This window comes from Corapipo altera, unplaced genomic scaffold, assembly GCF_003945725.1.
Source record: "Corapipo altera isolate COAL_440 unplaced genomic scaffold, ASM394572v1 64, whole genome shotgun sequence".
Lineage (NCBI taxonomy): Eukaryota > Metazoa > Chordata > Aves > Passeriformes > Pipridae > Corapipo > Corapipo altera.
Window position 1 is genome coordinate 8843790 of NW_020884893.1, and position 17307 is coordinate 8861096.

Consider the following 17307-nt stretch of genomic DNA (forward strand, 5'->3'; position numbering starts at 1 on the left):
AACCTTCTTCCAAAAATTGTCCTCATCCATCCATCCAGTATCTTCTCAGTGTTTGTATCTGCCCTTTTTGCATGGGAAAAAATTGCAGGATATTCATGCTGCACCTTCAGTCCCAATCACATGATTCCACCCCAATTCCAGTTCAGTAATGGAGAGATCTGTCCTTCCAGAACATCTCATGGTATCTTAACACCCGCTCTTCTCAGGATCCCTGGGATGAGCAGAGAAGAGTCATCTCAAGAGCAGGACTCTTGCCAGATTTCTTCCTCATCAGAAGTCTTCACCCTGTCCATTGGGGTCTATGCACCAAGGCTAGGAAGGAAGGCCACCAAAATTTTATTTGCATGACCCAAAAGGACTTCTCCCAGCCTGTTTTTTGAAAATCCAGATCCACTCTTCAGCTTGAAGGTTTCTCTGCAGACAGGATGTTAACAAAAGCCAAATAAAAAAAAATAAAATATAAATAAATAAATAAATAAATAAATAAATAAATAAATAAAAAACAAGCCAAAAAGACCACCCTTCTTCCAGGCAGTGGTTGCCCAGAAAGCACACGTGGAAGCATTAGGACACACCATGAACAGAGGCTGGATTTACAAGAGTCCAGAGCACCAACATGCAAGTGAAAACACACATTCATGGTACAAATTCTTTTTTTCCCTCCACCCCACTTTCCACTGAATATCTGCAAAATAAGATTCAAACAAAGTCTATACAAAAGGGTTCTGATGCATTTGGTAAATAATTACAATGCCCATTAACAAATTAAAAAGTGTCTGGAAAATGAGCTGTGTGCATATTTGGAGGATATTTGCAGGCTTTCAGAGGCTTATATTAAAAAGAGCCACAGCTGGGTCCCAAACAGGATTGTTCTCTGCTCAGTTAATGGACATATGTTGGCAGAGGAAAGAGTCTGGGCTTTTCCCACATAGAATCATGGAATGGTTTGGGTTGGAAGGGACCTTAAAGCTCATCTTGTTGCAAACCCCTTCCATGGGCAGGGACACTTTCTGCTTCCACTAGACCAGGTTGCTCCAAGCCCCATCCAACCTGGCCTTGCACACTTCCAGGGACAGGGCAGGCACACATACCTATACTATTTGTACCTCCAAACTCCTGGAGCATCGGTACAGTCTACTCAGTTGTGGATGAAAACTCCTCAATTCTTTCAGGATAATCTAGTTCAAGTGCCAATAGTTACATCTTCTGCTGTTTCAACCAGTTTAACTTTACAGACACTGTTCCTAAATGTGGACAATTTTTGCTGATTCTGCAGCAAACAGCCCACAGCCACCTGCACATCTCATAATAGCAACAGCCCACAGGGTGTGGGGGTTTTTTGCCTTTCCTTTTAGGAGGAGAAACGTCTGCATGTCAGAACTGTTTTGTCACCTTTAGCACAGTTTGGCAATCTGTTTAATCAAGGCCATCATGAGCAGAGAATTAATTTTGCAAGATACAAAATCATTTCTTGTGCAGGAAAAAAGTGCCTGGGCTGGAGAGGAGAGGGAGAAAGGCTGGGGGGGGGAAGTGGAGTGTGCTTGAAAGGCTGGAAAGAAAAGCTTCAAAAATGCAAGTGTCACTCCTGGGATGGTGGGCACCTGGCTAATTATTTGCCAAATGCCAATTAGCTAGATTTGTACCATAGCCACTGGTAGTGGGTGGAATTTGTTCTCAGGACATTAATGACCACAGAAATTCAGCAACCATGCACCCCAGTCCATGACAGAGGGGACTGGAACTAGATGATCTTTACACATCTATGATCATGGCAGGAAGAAATGAAAAGTCAGAACAAAATGAAAATTCTGTCTCTTGATCCCCAAAAGCCGCTTTCCCAAAGCCACCCCTACAAGGGGACTCAATGGTACTTCTCAGAGACAGCACTGACAAGTTCTGTTCCTTGCATGATGTTATAAATCACATAGCAGAAGGCAGGAAAGATTCCACAAGTGGATTATCTGCCCTCTATTGCCAACAGACTCATTCAAAGAATGAGAAATAACATCTATTAGGAAGGGGACATTGGCTTCTTCAATATTTGCAATAATACATATTCATGGAAGCTTCTGTATTTGGCTCTATCAGACTCCTTTTAGAGATGGCAGAAATCTCTGCAGATGCTTTTCTGCACTGCTGAGCATCAGAACAGAAAGGAAAACAGAGTAACTCTTCCCAAGGAGTAAAGAGGGGCCTGGGAACAAACATATACCGGGAAAAAGAATCCTGCTGACTTCAGCTTGCATTGGGATGGTACCTCAAACCCAGACCTCCCGAGGGGAATGGGGTCAGAAGGATATCACAGGCCATGTCCCAACTCCTTGAAGATCCCTATTCCCTTTCCATGATCAAACTTCTTAGGAAAAGTAGATTTGAGGCAAGATCTCAAGTTGCACACGGCAGGGTGATGGTGAGGGTCCAGTCCATATCAAAGGTGACTGATCCCACTGCTCTTGATGCTTATTGTCCCAGAGATGTGGGGTCAGTACCTGCTTCCCTCTGTACCCTGAAACCCCACCTTGCTGCTTGCTGGGGACCTCCCTGCCCATTCCCAAGAGTGCAAGAAGCTGATCCATAGGAACAGGCATATTATATAATAAAACAATTTCCTGCAAGAGAGAACTGATCCCCAGGGCCACCGAGCTAACAAAGCTGGAGTCAATGGATTCCTCTTTCTAAAACAACAGGACAGCAGAACAAGTCTAATTCATGCCTATTGCAAGCACAAACACAAAGGAAATCTCTCCATTTCTCTTCTACCCATCTACAAGATGCAGGGTAAGGAGGATAACCAGGATTAGTGCCAGCAGCATTCTGAAGAATAATGTGTGTGGTGCTGGGCCTGATCCTCACTACTTACAAATAATAACAGTTGATCCTGCTTTCACCAAAAATTCATTTAGAGCAAAATCCCTCACACTCTAACAGGAAGAAGATAGCACATGATGCTACCTCCTTCATTGAAATTTTAATGTTTGCCATCATTATTTGCAATTTCCAAGGGACTGATCTTTTCAGGTGACTGTGGATGAGGCCATTAATCTTCACTGCAACATTAAATTATGTTTTACAGTTTTATTCCTCTTTGCATCTCAAACCCAAATGAGTCCCTTTACTCTTACAGGATGAAAATCCCTCCTTCCCCTTTCATTATTCATTCCCTAGAACACTGATTTTTTTTTCCTGTTCTGGGAATGGGCCCCCAGCATCCAAGGCTCACTATTCAAGCATCCCAGATGCTGAGAAAGGAGATAGCTCTGATTTAGGGAAAGGCAACAATGGTTACAGGATTTACACTGGTAAATCCACAGTAAGAAACAGCAGCAGATGATGAAATCAGATCTTCTGAGCTCCATCCCAGCACTTTAACCTCTTATCCCTTAGGGAGGAAAACATCTCTGTGCTCAGATGGTGATTTTCACAGAAGCCTTTCAAAGTAAAGATCTGTTTATCACCTCTGTGCTGCAGTCATTTTACATAGCCAACAGCTTGGAGAGCAACAAAATCACTGCAAGAAAAAAGTCTGACACCAAGTTATCCAGCGTCCATTTGCTGTCTGCTTCCCTCTGAACTTGCTTTCCCCAAAGAGGTGTCTCTCAAGATCTCACTGTTATGTGGATCAATAGCAGCTGATGCCTGATAAACCACCAACAAAGCAAGTGGTTTTCACAGCTTTAACCCACCTGAACTCAGCCTCAGAAGCCTTCCCTTACTCCATTTTCTAGCAAGAGGAAACAATAGAATTTACTGAAAATTTCGAGTAAGTGTAGAGGGAAATGTATTCCCATCAGTTTGTCAAAGGCTTGACTATCTACCTTGAAAAGACTCCAGTCTAGCAAATCTATGATTAGGAATAACCACCAGTTAGGTAGAGGATATGTAAATAATATGCAACAAGCAGAAGATATGTGCTGTCTCCTCACATATGCTATTTATGTGGCTGTCACGCTCACTCTGGAGATGTCACACAAAGAGCCATTCCAGCAGCACCACACATGCACTCCAGCTCCCCATAATTTTATGTGGGATGGAGAGTCAACAGCCCTGCTGGGATAAGTTGGTTCCAGCAAATCTGTGCTGAGTCACAGAAGCCAAAAACCAGTGCCTGAAGGTTTGACAGGATGGAAAAAAACACTTCTAAATGTGTGTCACAGAGATGTCAGTGGCTGCATCCAGCCATGCCTGCCCCCAGGACCACAAGCACACATCCACTGAACATGCAGAGGTGCACTAGTGACAATGAGAGGGGCTTTCCAGCCCCCTTGGATGCTCAGAGCTCACTCCCAGCTGGGGAAGTTACACCATTACCCTTCAAAAATTATATTTAACCCCCATCAAGAACCTCTCTCACCTTGCCTCAAGCCAGAGCCTTACTTGAGAAGCTGCTTCATCCCACAAGCTGATCAACTTCCATATACTCCTCATCCTCCACACCACCAAACCTCCTTCCCCAGCCCCACAGAGCCCTTTTATCCCTTACCCATCCAACCCACATCACTCATTATGGCATGAAACCCTGTCACCTGAGGCTGCTCCTCCCTGTGGGCTCTTCCAGCCTCAGCAAAGGCTTGTTACACAAATGCTGCAGGGGCAGCCTGGGAACTGGGAGAGGTTTTCGGACCCAGTTCAGCAGAACCACCAATGCTGAGACTGGGTGTGTGTGACTGAGCCAGGCTTTTGAATGTGAAAAACTGTGTGAAAAGACCCTGAGAAAAACGTATCTTACTAAAATTGCCTCATCTGAATGTGAAAAATTGTGTGAAAGGTCTTTAGGAAATAGAAACCCTGCCACAACTTTCAGTACTGGGTCCTCAGGAACACAACAGAAACACATTTGGGGCTGTTATTTCCATGTTTTCCAACCAGGAGGCACAAAGCAGGATACAGCTGCCCTTTGGCACCACATCCTCTCCTTCACGCACAGGGAGATGCTCCTCCAGGCCTGACCCCAGCTCTGTCCCAGTTTCTGAAGCTCATTATTTCCCTCCAATTGCCCTCAAGACCGTTTAGCTTCATTTCTTCTGCTTTTTCCAGGCTTGCACCCTCCATCACCTTGGTGAGCTGGTGTCAGGCTGAGTCGTCTCTGGAGCAGCGTGAGCTCAGTGCCAGAGGCAGAATCTGCCAGCTACACTCATCACAGAAACAAGGATTGACTTTTTACACCGTGTTGCTCCTGCAGGCACTCAGACAGTGCTTCAAACTCTTCAAACTCATTTAGGAGATCAAGGGAGGGGGAGAGATACCAGGAGCCTGGGGCTAAAATGCAGGAGCCGAGAGTAAAGGAGCATCCTGGAGAGGTGATCCTCTGGCCAGAGGAGCTGCAGGTGTCAGAGAAATCCAGACTGAAGGCACCATCATCTGAAAGCAACATCCCATCAGTGAGCCAGGCAGAGACACTGATGGTTTTCCCACCCACCCCAGCACCAGCACAGCCATGCTGTCCCTTCCTGTCGATCACATCCCTGCTCAGTTCACATCACAACCTCTCACGGCACTTTTGTTTGCTCTGCTGCAGATAGTCCACCTCCAGTACAAACCAGACCAGATTTCCCCTGGAAACCATCCCAGATTGTTGAGAAACTCTGACTGCCCCCACAGGTGTCACAGCTTCCAGAGACCACGGATGTGCCCGGGGATCCCATTGCTCAGACCTCAGCAGCATCAAAGGGTGGAGCAGCTGTGACACCTGAAACTGGGAAATTTCCTGTGATTTTGTGAAACCTTAGTATTAATTTGGGGAATTTTGCACTAGAAATGTCTCAGATCCAATCCAGTAACTAAGGGAGGTTTTTTAATCGTTCAGCACACTATGTAGGACAAGAAACTTATTCCTTCCCCAGACCTCATTTTGTCATCTGAGCACCAAAACTCCACATTTTGAAGTGATAAAGTAGTGACAGAAATGCCTTGGAGAATGCAGAAAAAGTCTTAGACATCTAATTCCTTTAGGATTTCACTGAATTAATTTCTGAGGGAACTTTGGGAGACCATTGCCACATATCTTTACTTTTTATTATTGCTATATGTGCTGAATGCTTCCAGTTACCATCACTGATGTGTGACTGAAGCTTTCTAGTTCTAACATAACAAAATGCTGCAAAGGCCAGGGAAAATGCCAGGAACAATTTTCCTCCCTGTCCTGACACCCCCTGTATCATGACCTCTGGATCAGGCAACAGGTGCTGTTCCAGAAAGATGTTTCTACAAGTACTTGTAGGAGGTTTCTCCATTGCTGAGGTTTGGTGCAGCTGGATTAGGCCCCAATTCTGCATTGAGGGTCAGCCCAGGAGAGAAAACAGAGTCAGGAGCAAAAAAAAAAAAAAACAAACACAAACCTCTCTCAGAGTTTTCAAAAACTCTCTTCTTGAAATAAAAATTTTCAAAAGTCCAAAAATTATAGAGCTCCATTGATATTTTATCTTTGTATGAGATCACCCTACAAACTGGGGCATTGTCTCATGCTATCCATTGGTCTCTGAATAAAAATCTGAATGAAAAATAAATAAAAATCTGAAAAATAAATAAAAATCTGAATGAAAATCTGAATAAGGGCTGAGGAAAAGGGAAAGAAAGGGAAATGGCATCTTTAATATTCCTCCTGGAGCTGAGGGGCAATTATACTTTTGGAGGTTTAGATTTGTGCTTTCCTGCAGACTTCAATCTTTCAGACAAGATGGATTAGATTTTGCAATATACTTGGACTTGCTTTTACTAACTTTAAACTAGCTATTAAAGCAGTTCAGTGCCACAGTCACCAAGGATAGTTGTTAAAGTTTGCCCAGGGATGCCTTTTATTGCCACCTCATTGTGAATCTCAGAGCATGACAGTAAAATTTAAATGATTTAACCAGCTGCCTTATTACTGTCCTCTTTGCCCTTATTTTCTTCATTTACTCCTTCAGGTAGTGAATTATTCCAAAGAAGTACCCACACATCCTGTTAGAGATCCCAAAGCCTGCAAAATGGGCTGGTTGGCATCTCCTGCCCAACAGTTCTTGAGCTCTTCCATGGATTTGCAAATCCCACTGGAACCAGCAGGTGATGCTGAAGCAGAAAACATGGAGTTCATTCTGCCTCCTATTAGGCTTTTATTTTCCTCCCATAAAACTCACAAGTGAGAAAAATACTGCAATCTTGGTGGGGGATTTAGAAAGTGTAGGATAGAAATGATGACATGTAACATATGGCTTTGTTCTCACTGTCTAAGTCAGCTCTTCAATCCCAGGGAATTTTCACACCTAGGACGGACCACTGAACTCATGGCAACTTCTCTCTAGTGGAAGGTTAGTGGGGTCTGAGCTTTCCTTGAGCTGACCTTCCTGCAGCACTTGCAAAGCCCCAAAGCTGCAGCTGCACTGACCTCACTGTGACATTCCCAGTGTGTGGCAGACACCACCTGTCCCTTTGCAGGTCTGCAGGTGCTGGAGTGAACACTGTGGGAAGCAGCTGTGTTGGGAGAGGAGACTCATGCTCAGCATCTTGCTAACTTCTAGTGTGCTCCTCTGCAAACATGGTAAATGACCCTGTCCAAAGTGAGGAGATGCTTTTCCTTTTCCAAGGCTTCATCAGCAGGTTATGGGAGTCACACTCTTTCCAAGTCTTCCTGAAAAATCATCTTGATGGTCTTCCCTTGAAGCTGGAACATTGCAAGGGTTAGCAGCACTACAGATGTGCCTCTCTGGGCTGTTTTTTTTGCTTTTAGTCCTTGAGCTAATTCTGCATCTGAATGTTTTGGCTGAGATCTCTGCCTATGAGAGAGATCACATTTATTAAATAAAAAGAAGGAGAAATGGGTATGTCACCACTCAATACCAGCAGAATAGAATCCCTTTCTGTTGCCAGTGTTCTGTGAGAGATATAAATTCCCCACCAGCCTTCTCCAGCACCACCATGGCTTGGGGGGACCAGGTGCCTGCATGAGCCCCTGCTCACCTCCCATCTCCAGCCAGCCATGGCACACAGCTGGTCAGTCCCAGCCCCATCCAGATGTGCAGCCACCACCTCATCTGCTCCATTTCCACAACAGCTGGTGCTCTCCAGCTGCCACCAAGGGCAGGGACAGCCCAGCCCATGCTGTGGCACTCTCATCCTGCAAACATTCCCTCCTAATTGGGGCAGAACCTTTCCATTGCCCTACGTGCCATCACCTTCTATCACTGTCTTCCCTGTGATGTGCAAAGTAGGATCACATGGACTTTTGCCATCTGGGCTTTGTGTGCTGATGCAGCCCCAGGAGGGACAACTTGTTTCATTCCCCTGATCATTCCTTGGCTTTTCCCTTAGCTGGCAGCCACAATGTGTGATATGTGCTAATTCTGTTCAGACAAAATCTAAAAATCAAATCAGTAGTTTTACCAGAAACATTAAACTATGCAAAAGAGACACTTGATAGGCAGCCTCCACTCCAGGGGATGGGAAATGCAAGAGATCTTCCTGACAGGCACTGACATGTGCAAGTGTTGCCAAACTTCAGCAGCCGAAGGGGAAACAATAATCTTCAATATGTCAAGGGAGAAGTTTGATGCCTTCAGTCCTTCCCCACTCACCACAGGGACCAAGGCTCAAACATCCTGTTTGGATGATTGGGTCTGCTGGAAAGAGTAAAGAGGAGGCCACAAATGCTCTGAGGGCTGGAGCACCTCTGCTCTGGAGACACACTGAGGGAGCTGGGGCTGTTCAGCCCAGAGAAAGGAAAGCTCCAGGGAGACCTTACAGCTCCTTCCAGTGCCTAAAGGGGTTCCAAGAGAGCTGGAGAGGGACTTTGGAGAAGGGCATGGAGTGATAAAACAAGGAAGGAATGGCTTCAGACTGACTAGATTGGGTATGAGGAAGGATTTCTTCCCTGTGAGGGTGGGGAGACACTGGCACAGGTTTTGTCTGCACAGATCCCATGCATCTCTTCCAAGGATCTTCACCACTCGACCCAGGTGCCTTCCACATAAAACTGCAGTAAACTCTGGTGGTCTGGGGGACTGTAGGAGGCATTTCTTCCCAGAATGGAAATATATCAGGCTTAAAAGTTTTGCTTTATGAATATTTCTGTAAAAAAGCTTTTAGTTTCTTTTATTTCCCTCCCCCTGAGGATTTAGTTCAGTTGATGTGCAGTGATCTCTCTGAAGGCACACACAACACAAGGATCTAAACAGAACAAACAAAGATCACAAGTTCAAAGCAAACTTTCATATCCCTTTTTAATTTCTGGCTCAATCTTAGACGAATTTTATCCAAATTTTCAGGCATTTCAGTCCACCTTGTACGGTGATTTTCCCAGAAAGAAATGATGCCACTAACATTTTCTTGAAAGCTCCAGCTGAAGTAAGAGCCAGGCCCTGGGTAAGAGGCAGGGTACACTTGATGGAAAATAAACAAAAGAAATGTGAAACAGAAACAGAGTCCTCCACAGCATCAACCTGTGACATCAGTCACTTCATCTCTGGAAAATGTCACCAGATGGCATGGCTGAAAATTTCTAGGAAAAAGGAAGAAACAAAGAAACAAAGAAGATTTGCTTTCATTCTGAGAAACACCAGAATGCAGCTGCTGTCCTCAAGGAGAGGATTGAAAAATCATTTCCTAGTTACCTGGAGGGCTCTTGTTTTTTTTTTATTCCTTAATGAGACATGACAAAACCTGATGAGGGAAAGGGAGGAGTCACATGCAGCCCCCTGAAGCTGGAGGAGAGCACTGCTCCTTCGACCCCTGGGACACAGGGCTGGCAGCTGCCTGCACTCAGAGGACATCTCAGCCCATGCAATGGAAAAGGGCTCTCGAGAGCCAGCCCAAATTCGGGAGAGCTGAAAATGTTTATGGCAGTGGCAGAATCCAGCAGTAAATTTGTGCTGCCATAAATGTGAGCCCTGTTGGCATTTCCATAAACATCCACAGCCGTGACTTCCAGCTTCCTCCCGTTGCCAGTCCATCCACCTTCTCCAAACCTGTCTGTAGTTCATCATCTGCCTTGGGCAGGAGTGTTCCCCTTCTCCTTGGGCAGGAGTGTTCCCCTTCTCCCTCTGTGCAGGTCTGTCAGCACCATCTTCTTCCTCCCACCCTAAAATGACACAGGGACCTTTTCCATCCTCAGCAACCCCTTTGGTACTGCTGAGCCTACACAGTGGGTGCATTAAAGCACCAGCCAGACATCTGCTTCATCACAGCCCTAGATGATGGGCTGTATTTTAAAAGCATGGGAAAGCCTTTAGGAAGTCATTTAGGAGACGATATTTGTCAATTCTCAGGTCATCCCTCAGGCTGTGGATCAGTGCCAGGAGAAGGGGCTGTGTCCTTTCCAACTCTGAGCATCTTCAGAAGGGTGCAGCTCTCTGCAGATGCCAAATGAAGCCTATTCCCTGCTGTGGGACTTCGTGTTGGGATGAGACACAACAGTTGCAGAACCCTGCAGGAGCAGAAAAAGTCTCAGGGGCATCAGGGTCCAGATATGGATGTGTCTCTTCCAACCCAAACTGTTCTGTGATTCCGTGATTGCCCCAGACCCAGTTCAGGACCCCAGGATGGCCCCAGTGATGGCTCTGGCACCATTCCAAGCTCTGCTGACCTGGGAGCCCACTTACCCTTGGAGAAGAGCAGGGCACTGATTTAGCTGGGACTCTACCAGGGGATTCAGACAGGGAGGGAGATGCCCAAGGTCACTTCTCCTGGGATCAGACATTACTCACAGCCCTGCTGAGGGACATCTCTGAGCTTTTCCCAGCCCAGCTGAGCAGCGGCTGCTCCCGCTCCGTTTGCCATCCATCCCCTCAAAGGCACCACGAGCTTGAAATGTGCTACATGGCTTTTTTCCTGGTTCATTCCTGGTTCTGTCTTCTATGTGTGAAGTGAATCTTGCTCAGCTCTGAATCACAGACTCATGCTCCTTTTCTCAAGTTCCTGTCTCTCAGCAAGGCCAGTGCACACGTCTCAAGGTTGCTCTGCAAATCATGCATTTATGTGGCTTTGGGCTGAATATTTAAATGGGCTGTTTGGTGATTTCATCCTTAGATGTTAAGATGCAGCTGCATAAACATAGCTCTTAAATTTTCTCTTTTTTTTAATGTGAAAACATTAATGTGTCTGAGGGCAGCTGCTTCTCCCTATGACTGACCCATTTTGAGAGTACAGCTGTATTTTTCTGGCCCATCTTCTTTCTGCCTCCTCGTGCAGTATTTTTTTTCCTGAGAGAAAACAACAGATCAATTTTGCTTCATTATGTTCACTGCACATTTTTAGAGATTCCTTATAAAATTCACTGTATTGTTCCACCCTGTTTATCTGAAGGGTTGTAGGAACTTGAAGCATCATTAGATCCTTGACAGGAATTATTTCTGCCTACAGTTTACAATCCCTGCTTGGAGAAAAGCCTCAAATCAAAGGCAGGCCAGCTGCCCTGGAGCTTGTTAGCTGTGTGAGGCTATGCCCTTTGTGCAGATCACATCAACAGCTCACCCAGGGCTTCTGAAACCTCCTAATGCTTTCTGGAAGAAACCCCCACCCCCACACAGGTCAGTCCTCACTTTTCTTCCCACATTCTGCTCCCAGATCACAACTCCCAGCTCACAGTGCAACAACTTTATTCAACACCAAAATCCTAGAGGCTAAAAATCATTCACCTCTTAATCTGTGTTTATTCCATGTTCTACATAAAAGCTTCCCAAACCCAGTGGGACACAAGCATGTTCAATACCACTGATAACAATAATGGCTCCTATTTGGCCCCTGATTTCTCCTGCTCTCCCACTCCTCTCCCTTTAATCGCAAATCCTTCAAAACACATCCTGCTCTTCAGTTTGTATCTGTGCAGCATCTACCATAGTGTGGTCTGGGACTGGGCTTTTGGATGATGCTGCTATCCAATATGTGCTGGGAGCTGTATCCCAACACTGTTGCAACTACCACTTCACCCCCCCAGTGCCAGAACTGAGGGAGAACAGCTCGAAGGCATGACAGTTTATAATTTTTTCAACTTGGCCAGAGAAATTCACTAAAACAAGTTTCCTTTTACTTTGTAACGTGTTCTTAAGAGATAACATTCAGGCATTAAAAACACTGGCTACCCTGGACCAGTATATCTCTTGTTTGTCCTCTTGGAAGAAGTGACCTTAGAAGACTTGTTCATCAATCCACCCCCTATTATCATTGGGCCACTGCCAAAACAGCTTTTAACCTGAAATCACATCTTACATGTGAAACCAGAGGGAAGATAAGCAGAACAGCTTTATGTTAGCCTGTAAATGTCCTTAACTTGGGAAATTAATCAAAAACCTTGGAAGTTCACAGAAATGTCACAAGCATTTGCTTGCACACCCAGAGGAGTCAGTGCCTGCATCCCAGTCCTGGTGGCACCTGGAACAGGTCATGTCACCTTCCTCCCTGTATATCCTGCTCTCCCCATCTCTACAGCTGAGATCCCTCTAGGGACAGCCAAAAAAATCCAGCCAGGGTCTTTGATTGTCACCAAAGCAGGTTGGCCAGCAGACACACTCTTTTGTTGCTGTTGCCACCCTTGTGTGCCATGAGCAGCCTTTTGCCACGGGACTGTGGAGTGTTGGGTGATTGGGATGCCCCCTGGGGCCAAACCCAGCCCAACGGGAGAGGTTTGCTCTGGGGGCTCAGTACTTCCAGTGTGGCAGAAGCCTCTCTTGGCCACCCACAATAACCCACTGCTCCCAGTGGGAATGACTCAACCAGCAAGACCCAAGTGACAGCACTTTTGTCCAATGGATGCAAAGGAGATGCATTACTCACCCTGGGAACGGTGGTGTTGGGGGATCCTGCCCTGAGGGCAGCAGTCACCCAGCAACTCCAAGAGGCCCTGCCAGTGCTCAGCCACTCTCCTGGCTTATTCTCACAGCAGTTGGGTCCTTTCAAGTACATTTTAGAAACCAAGTAGAAGCAGGAGAAGAATGGGTAGCTTGGGCCCTGTTTCGGGGTGAATTTGGGTGTCATGGCTTCCCGGTAGGTCATTGTAAACAGCCAGGGTGATGCTGGGAGGAAGACTGAGGTTTGGGCAGCACCGCTCCCTGCTTCCAGTCACCCACAGATGGGAGCAGTCCTTAAGAAGGCAGAGGAGGAGATACAGCTCAGGTAGGCACAGGGAAGTGTGGCTCTAAACCAGAACTGAGAGCAGTCAAAGTTACCACATGCAGAGTAACTCCAGGTTTGGACAATCATGTGGACCATCAGAGCAGCAGGGATGGGGGAAGGGGGAAGCCACCCCTGTGGCTGCCCAGCAGAGCCTTGGCTGAGGAGAAAAGAGCTTTATTCCAGTCATGGGCGTGTGTCTAAGTCCCAGAGAGCCACAGGGTTGGTCAGGCAGGGATACTCCAGCAGGCTGCAGCAACTCATTTCTTTCAATGGACAGCCACTGTCCCTGAGGTATAGGAAAACAGATGGAAAGATGGAAACAACAGCAAACACCTAATTCCTCTGAACCTGTCTCACTCCAGGCAGTGGTTTTCCGTCCAGAAGGTCTTCTGGCTCACCAAAAATTTCAGCTGATCATCTTTTTCACATGGAGCCCTACACATCTTTGGGAAGACAGAGGGGCAAAGATCCCGTGTCTCAGCTTTGGAAGACACTGTTGCTGTAAGACAGTGTAAAGAAGGTGCCTCTGGACACAGATCCCATAACACCCATGTGTTTATAGTAGGGTTAAGTCAAGTGCTGAGAATTTATCCAAGTGCCTTCTTGGATAGAGTACAGCCCCTTGGGTAGATTATGCCATTACTTTTTAATATTTTTTTTTCTTTTAAAAATGTTCATTTCTTTTCCATTGTATCCTCATCCATAATTTTTACATCCTAAAGAAAAAAAAAAAAAAAGCTCAATTCTGTAACAAAAAGCAGAGCAAGAGGTTTTATGTCCTGAAAAGGCCAGTGCTGGATCTGATGGAGGCTGAGCCCTCATCATGGCCAGTCCCCCAGCAAAGCTCCCACCAAGGAGTAGTGGATCCCCTATCCCTGCATCTCCCTGCTCCCACCACTGCTTTGCTGTGCCCCCTTGGGTGGCTTAATCCAAATTCCATGCGAAATGATGTCAAACACTTTGCAAAACCTCAGGAATATTAGACCTACCTAATAACCATGACTAAGCTAATGAATTCAGACTTCTAAAGGTCTATGTTTCATAAATCCGTTTATTCCTAGCCTTTAATTCTTCATCGTTTGAATGCCCTTTCACCTATACCATTATTTTGTTCAGGATTACTGGCTTTTAGTTTTCTGGGACATAATGACAGCCTTTTTAAAATCCAAACTAGCTTTCCCAACTTTTCTGTTGTTGATTAAAAGTGAACATCTGCAGACCTCAGTTTTTTGAGACACTCAAGTACAAGTTATATGGATGCTGATTTCTAAGTGTACCCCCTGACAACACAGACATAATTTACTACACTGTTGATTAGAGATGGAACAGGAACGATTTTATCTCACATTAGGGAGATAAAGCACATCATTTTGTCTTTCTAAATGCCACAAAGAAATACTGGCCAGATATTATTGTACTGATTGAACCATGTCATCCAGTGATGAACCCACCAGCTGGCACTATTTTTTTTCTGCTTAATTATATTTAAAGTTTTTCTTCTTACTCTTGATAGTCACAGATTTCAAGCTCTTTTAATAATTGTCCCTCATCAGCAGGCTAAGCTTCATAATTTCTGATACATGTCATTTGTTATCCAGCTTTTTTTACAAACTACCCGGTTTTGTTTTTTTTTTAAATATCTTCTCTGACCTGAACCTGTAAGATCCTCAAGGTAAATCCAACATCTCTTTAAAATGAATTCTAGGGGCTTGTCCATATGAAGGTCTCCACCTAAAACTTTCCAACATTCATTCACCACTTTGTATTTATATTTTGGCTTTCAGACAATTCCAAGCACAGTTTTCCCCTACGCTGGAGAGTCACCCCTTTGGAAGATGCCATAGGACCATATGGCCATAAACAATGATGATATTGATGAAAATGCCCTTTGTCAGCCCATATTGGAGGTAATCAGGCTCTGATCACTGGTTACTAGGCAACCACAAAATTTCTGTCCAGCAACCAAGTCCAGAACAGGCTCTGGGTTTGTTTTGGCCAAAATATCTTTTATGTTATAAAATTATTAGCTGTCATTATGAGAAACCCTTAGTGTTTTAATTACTGGCTGCACAGGACTTCCAGCAGAAGTCACCCTCAATAATGACAGCAGTTTTCTTCCTGCAGGTCATCAGCTGAAGCAGCAGAGTCCAGCCTGTTCTAGGATGCAGCATCTCCTCAGGCAAAGGATCCCTCTTCCACCTCCCCAGGGTTCATTAGGTAACGTGCTCATCCACACTTATTCTTCACTCCTCCAGCAAGAAGGCAAAGGTCTCACAGAGCTACAGGCAAAAGCAATCCCTGCTCCTGGAAATGGCAATTTCCCTTCCCAGACTGGTGATTCCCAAATTTTCAGCTTCCCAGCATTTCCAATCACATTTCTGAGCAAGTGGTTATTTGCTGGAGCTGAATCTCTCCAAGTTTCTGCTCCTATCTGCTTGTCTTAAGCCACTTCTAATTTCACCCTGGGCAGAAATTAAATCTGAATAAGGAAATTCTTCATGGAAAATAACATTCGCTCTCCAAAGAATATATTATTTTTTCTTCAGTTAATTAAAAAGTGAACTAGACTCATCCTTTTCCACACTTTCTTGAGGCCTTAACTAGTCTGGAGGCTGTGGGCAACTGAAAAGCAGCACCAAAGACACAAAAGAGCATGAAACATCTCTCTGCAGCAAGAGATGAAAGAGTCAACGCAAAAAAAAAACTCCAACCAACCTCTTGGCACATTTCAAAGGATCTGACTGTCAGCAGCCAACCATCAGGAGGGCAACGTTGAGATCATGGGGAGGGTTTGTCATCTGGATCTGCTCTCAGATCCCAGCAGGGCCCCAGGAGAGTGGTGTCCTGAAATAGAAATGCTCCAGACACTGCTCAGTTGAAAAACTGCTGAGAGCCACTGTGCCAGGACTCCTCTGTGACCTCTGCAGAGGGCATGTGGCCACCACAGGGCAGGTCATGGGCAGGCAGAGTCCAAAGCCACCCCCAACAATCAAACACCAAACCAACCTCCCTCTCCCTCCATTCTCAAGTTTTTCCAGGCTCAGTTTTAGGGCAGCCATCCATGCTGCATTCTGAGCTCCCTCCTGGCTTTCAGTACATGTAAGGCTCTCTCCAAATCTCCCTGTCCTTCTTCCTCTCAATCCTCTCATGTATCAGAGATTTCCCAGACTTGCTGGACTATGAGCATCAACCCCAAGGAGCAACACTGGGAAGCTCAGCTCATGCTTGCTTCTTTCTGTTGTCCTGATTTTGGGGGCAAGGAAAACTGTCCTACAAGAACATTTCATACCACAGTGATACATCTGCTTTCAGAGCTCCTGAGCCATTCTTTGGGCTGTGTGAAACCCAGAGACTCCGTATGTCCACTGAATTGGAGATTCAACCCCTACTTCCTTCAGAAAAGGGCTTTTTCAGCCCAGCAGGTAAAAAGCAAGACAAAGTATCCCTGTTAAAACCCCACTTCATAAAAACTCAGCTTTTGCTGTGGTATTCCAGGTAGGTGACAACTCCTGAAGTTATTCTCACCCAAAATATGCAGTAGCTTTTCTTACATATAAATGATTCAGCTTCAAAAGTGGGGATTTAAAGATTTCTCTGCAACACCTCCAAGGTCTTCCCACCTGTTAGAGCTGTGCTTCCCCAGAGTGGTGCATCTGGAAGGAAGAAGCCAGGATGCAATACCCTGAATTCAGCACAACGTTGTTTATCCAAGTGGAGAGCAACAATAACGCAGCAGAGATTTCATTTCCTTTCAGCACATAAGAAACGCAGTGAGGGAAGGTGAGATTAAATAATACAACAGACAGAAAGAGAGCAAGGCAAAGGAACATTTTCAAGTCCTTTTACTTTGCCAGGAGGTATGAAAACCTTACAGTAGCCTTCACATCTGCGTCTCCCTGGTTATCTTCAGCCTCTTAACAAAGGTGGCCCAAATACTCCCCATCCAGATTCACTACACAACTTCCCAGTTGGCTCCAGAAGGACCCAACTTCCCAGCTAACAGGGTTTAATATGGACTGGTTTGGGTTTTGCCACTCAAACTACCAACCCAGCTCCTTCATTACATTTCAGGGAAAAGGCACTGCTTATTTCTGGAGAACAATGAGCAGTATAAAGGAATCTAAGGTCCTGATACTTTTGTTCCCAGCAAAACACTACAGGTATGTTGGTGTGGGTTTGCAGACACACCACAGGGCCCTGGGGTCTCAGTTCAGTGAAACACTTGGATAT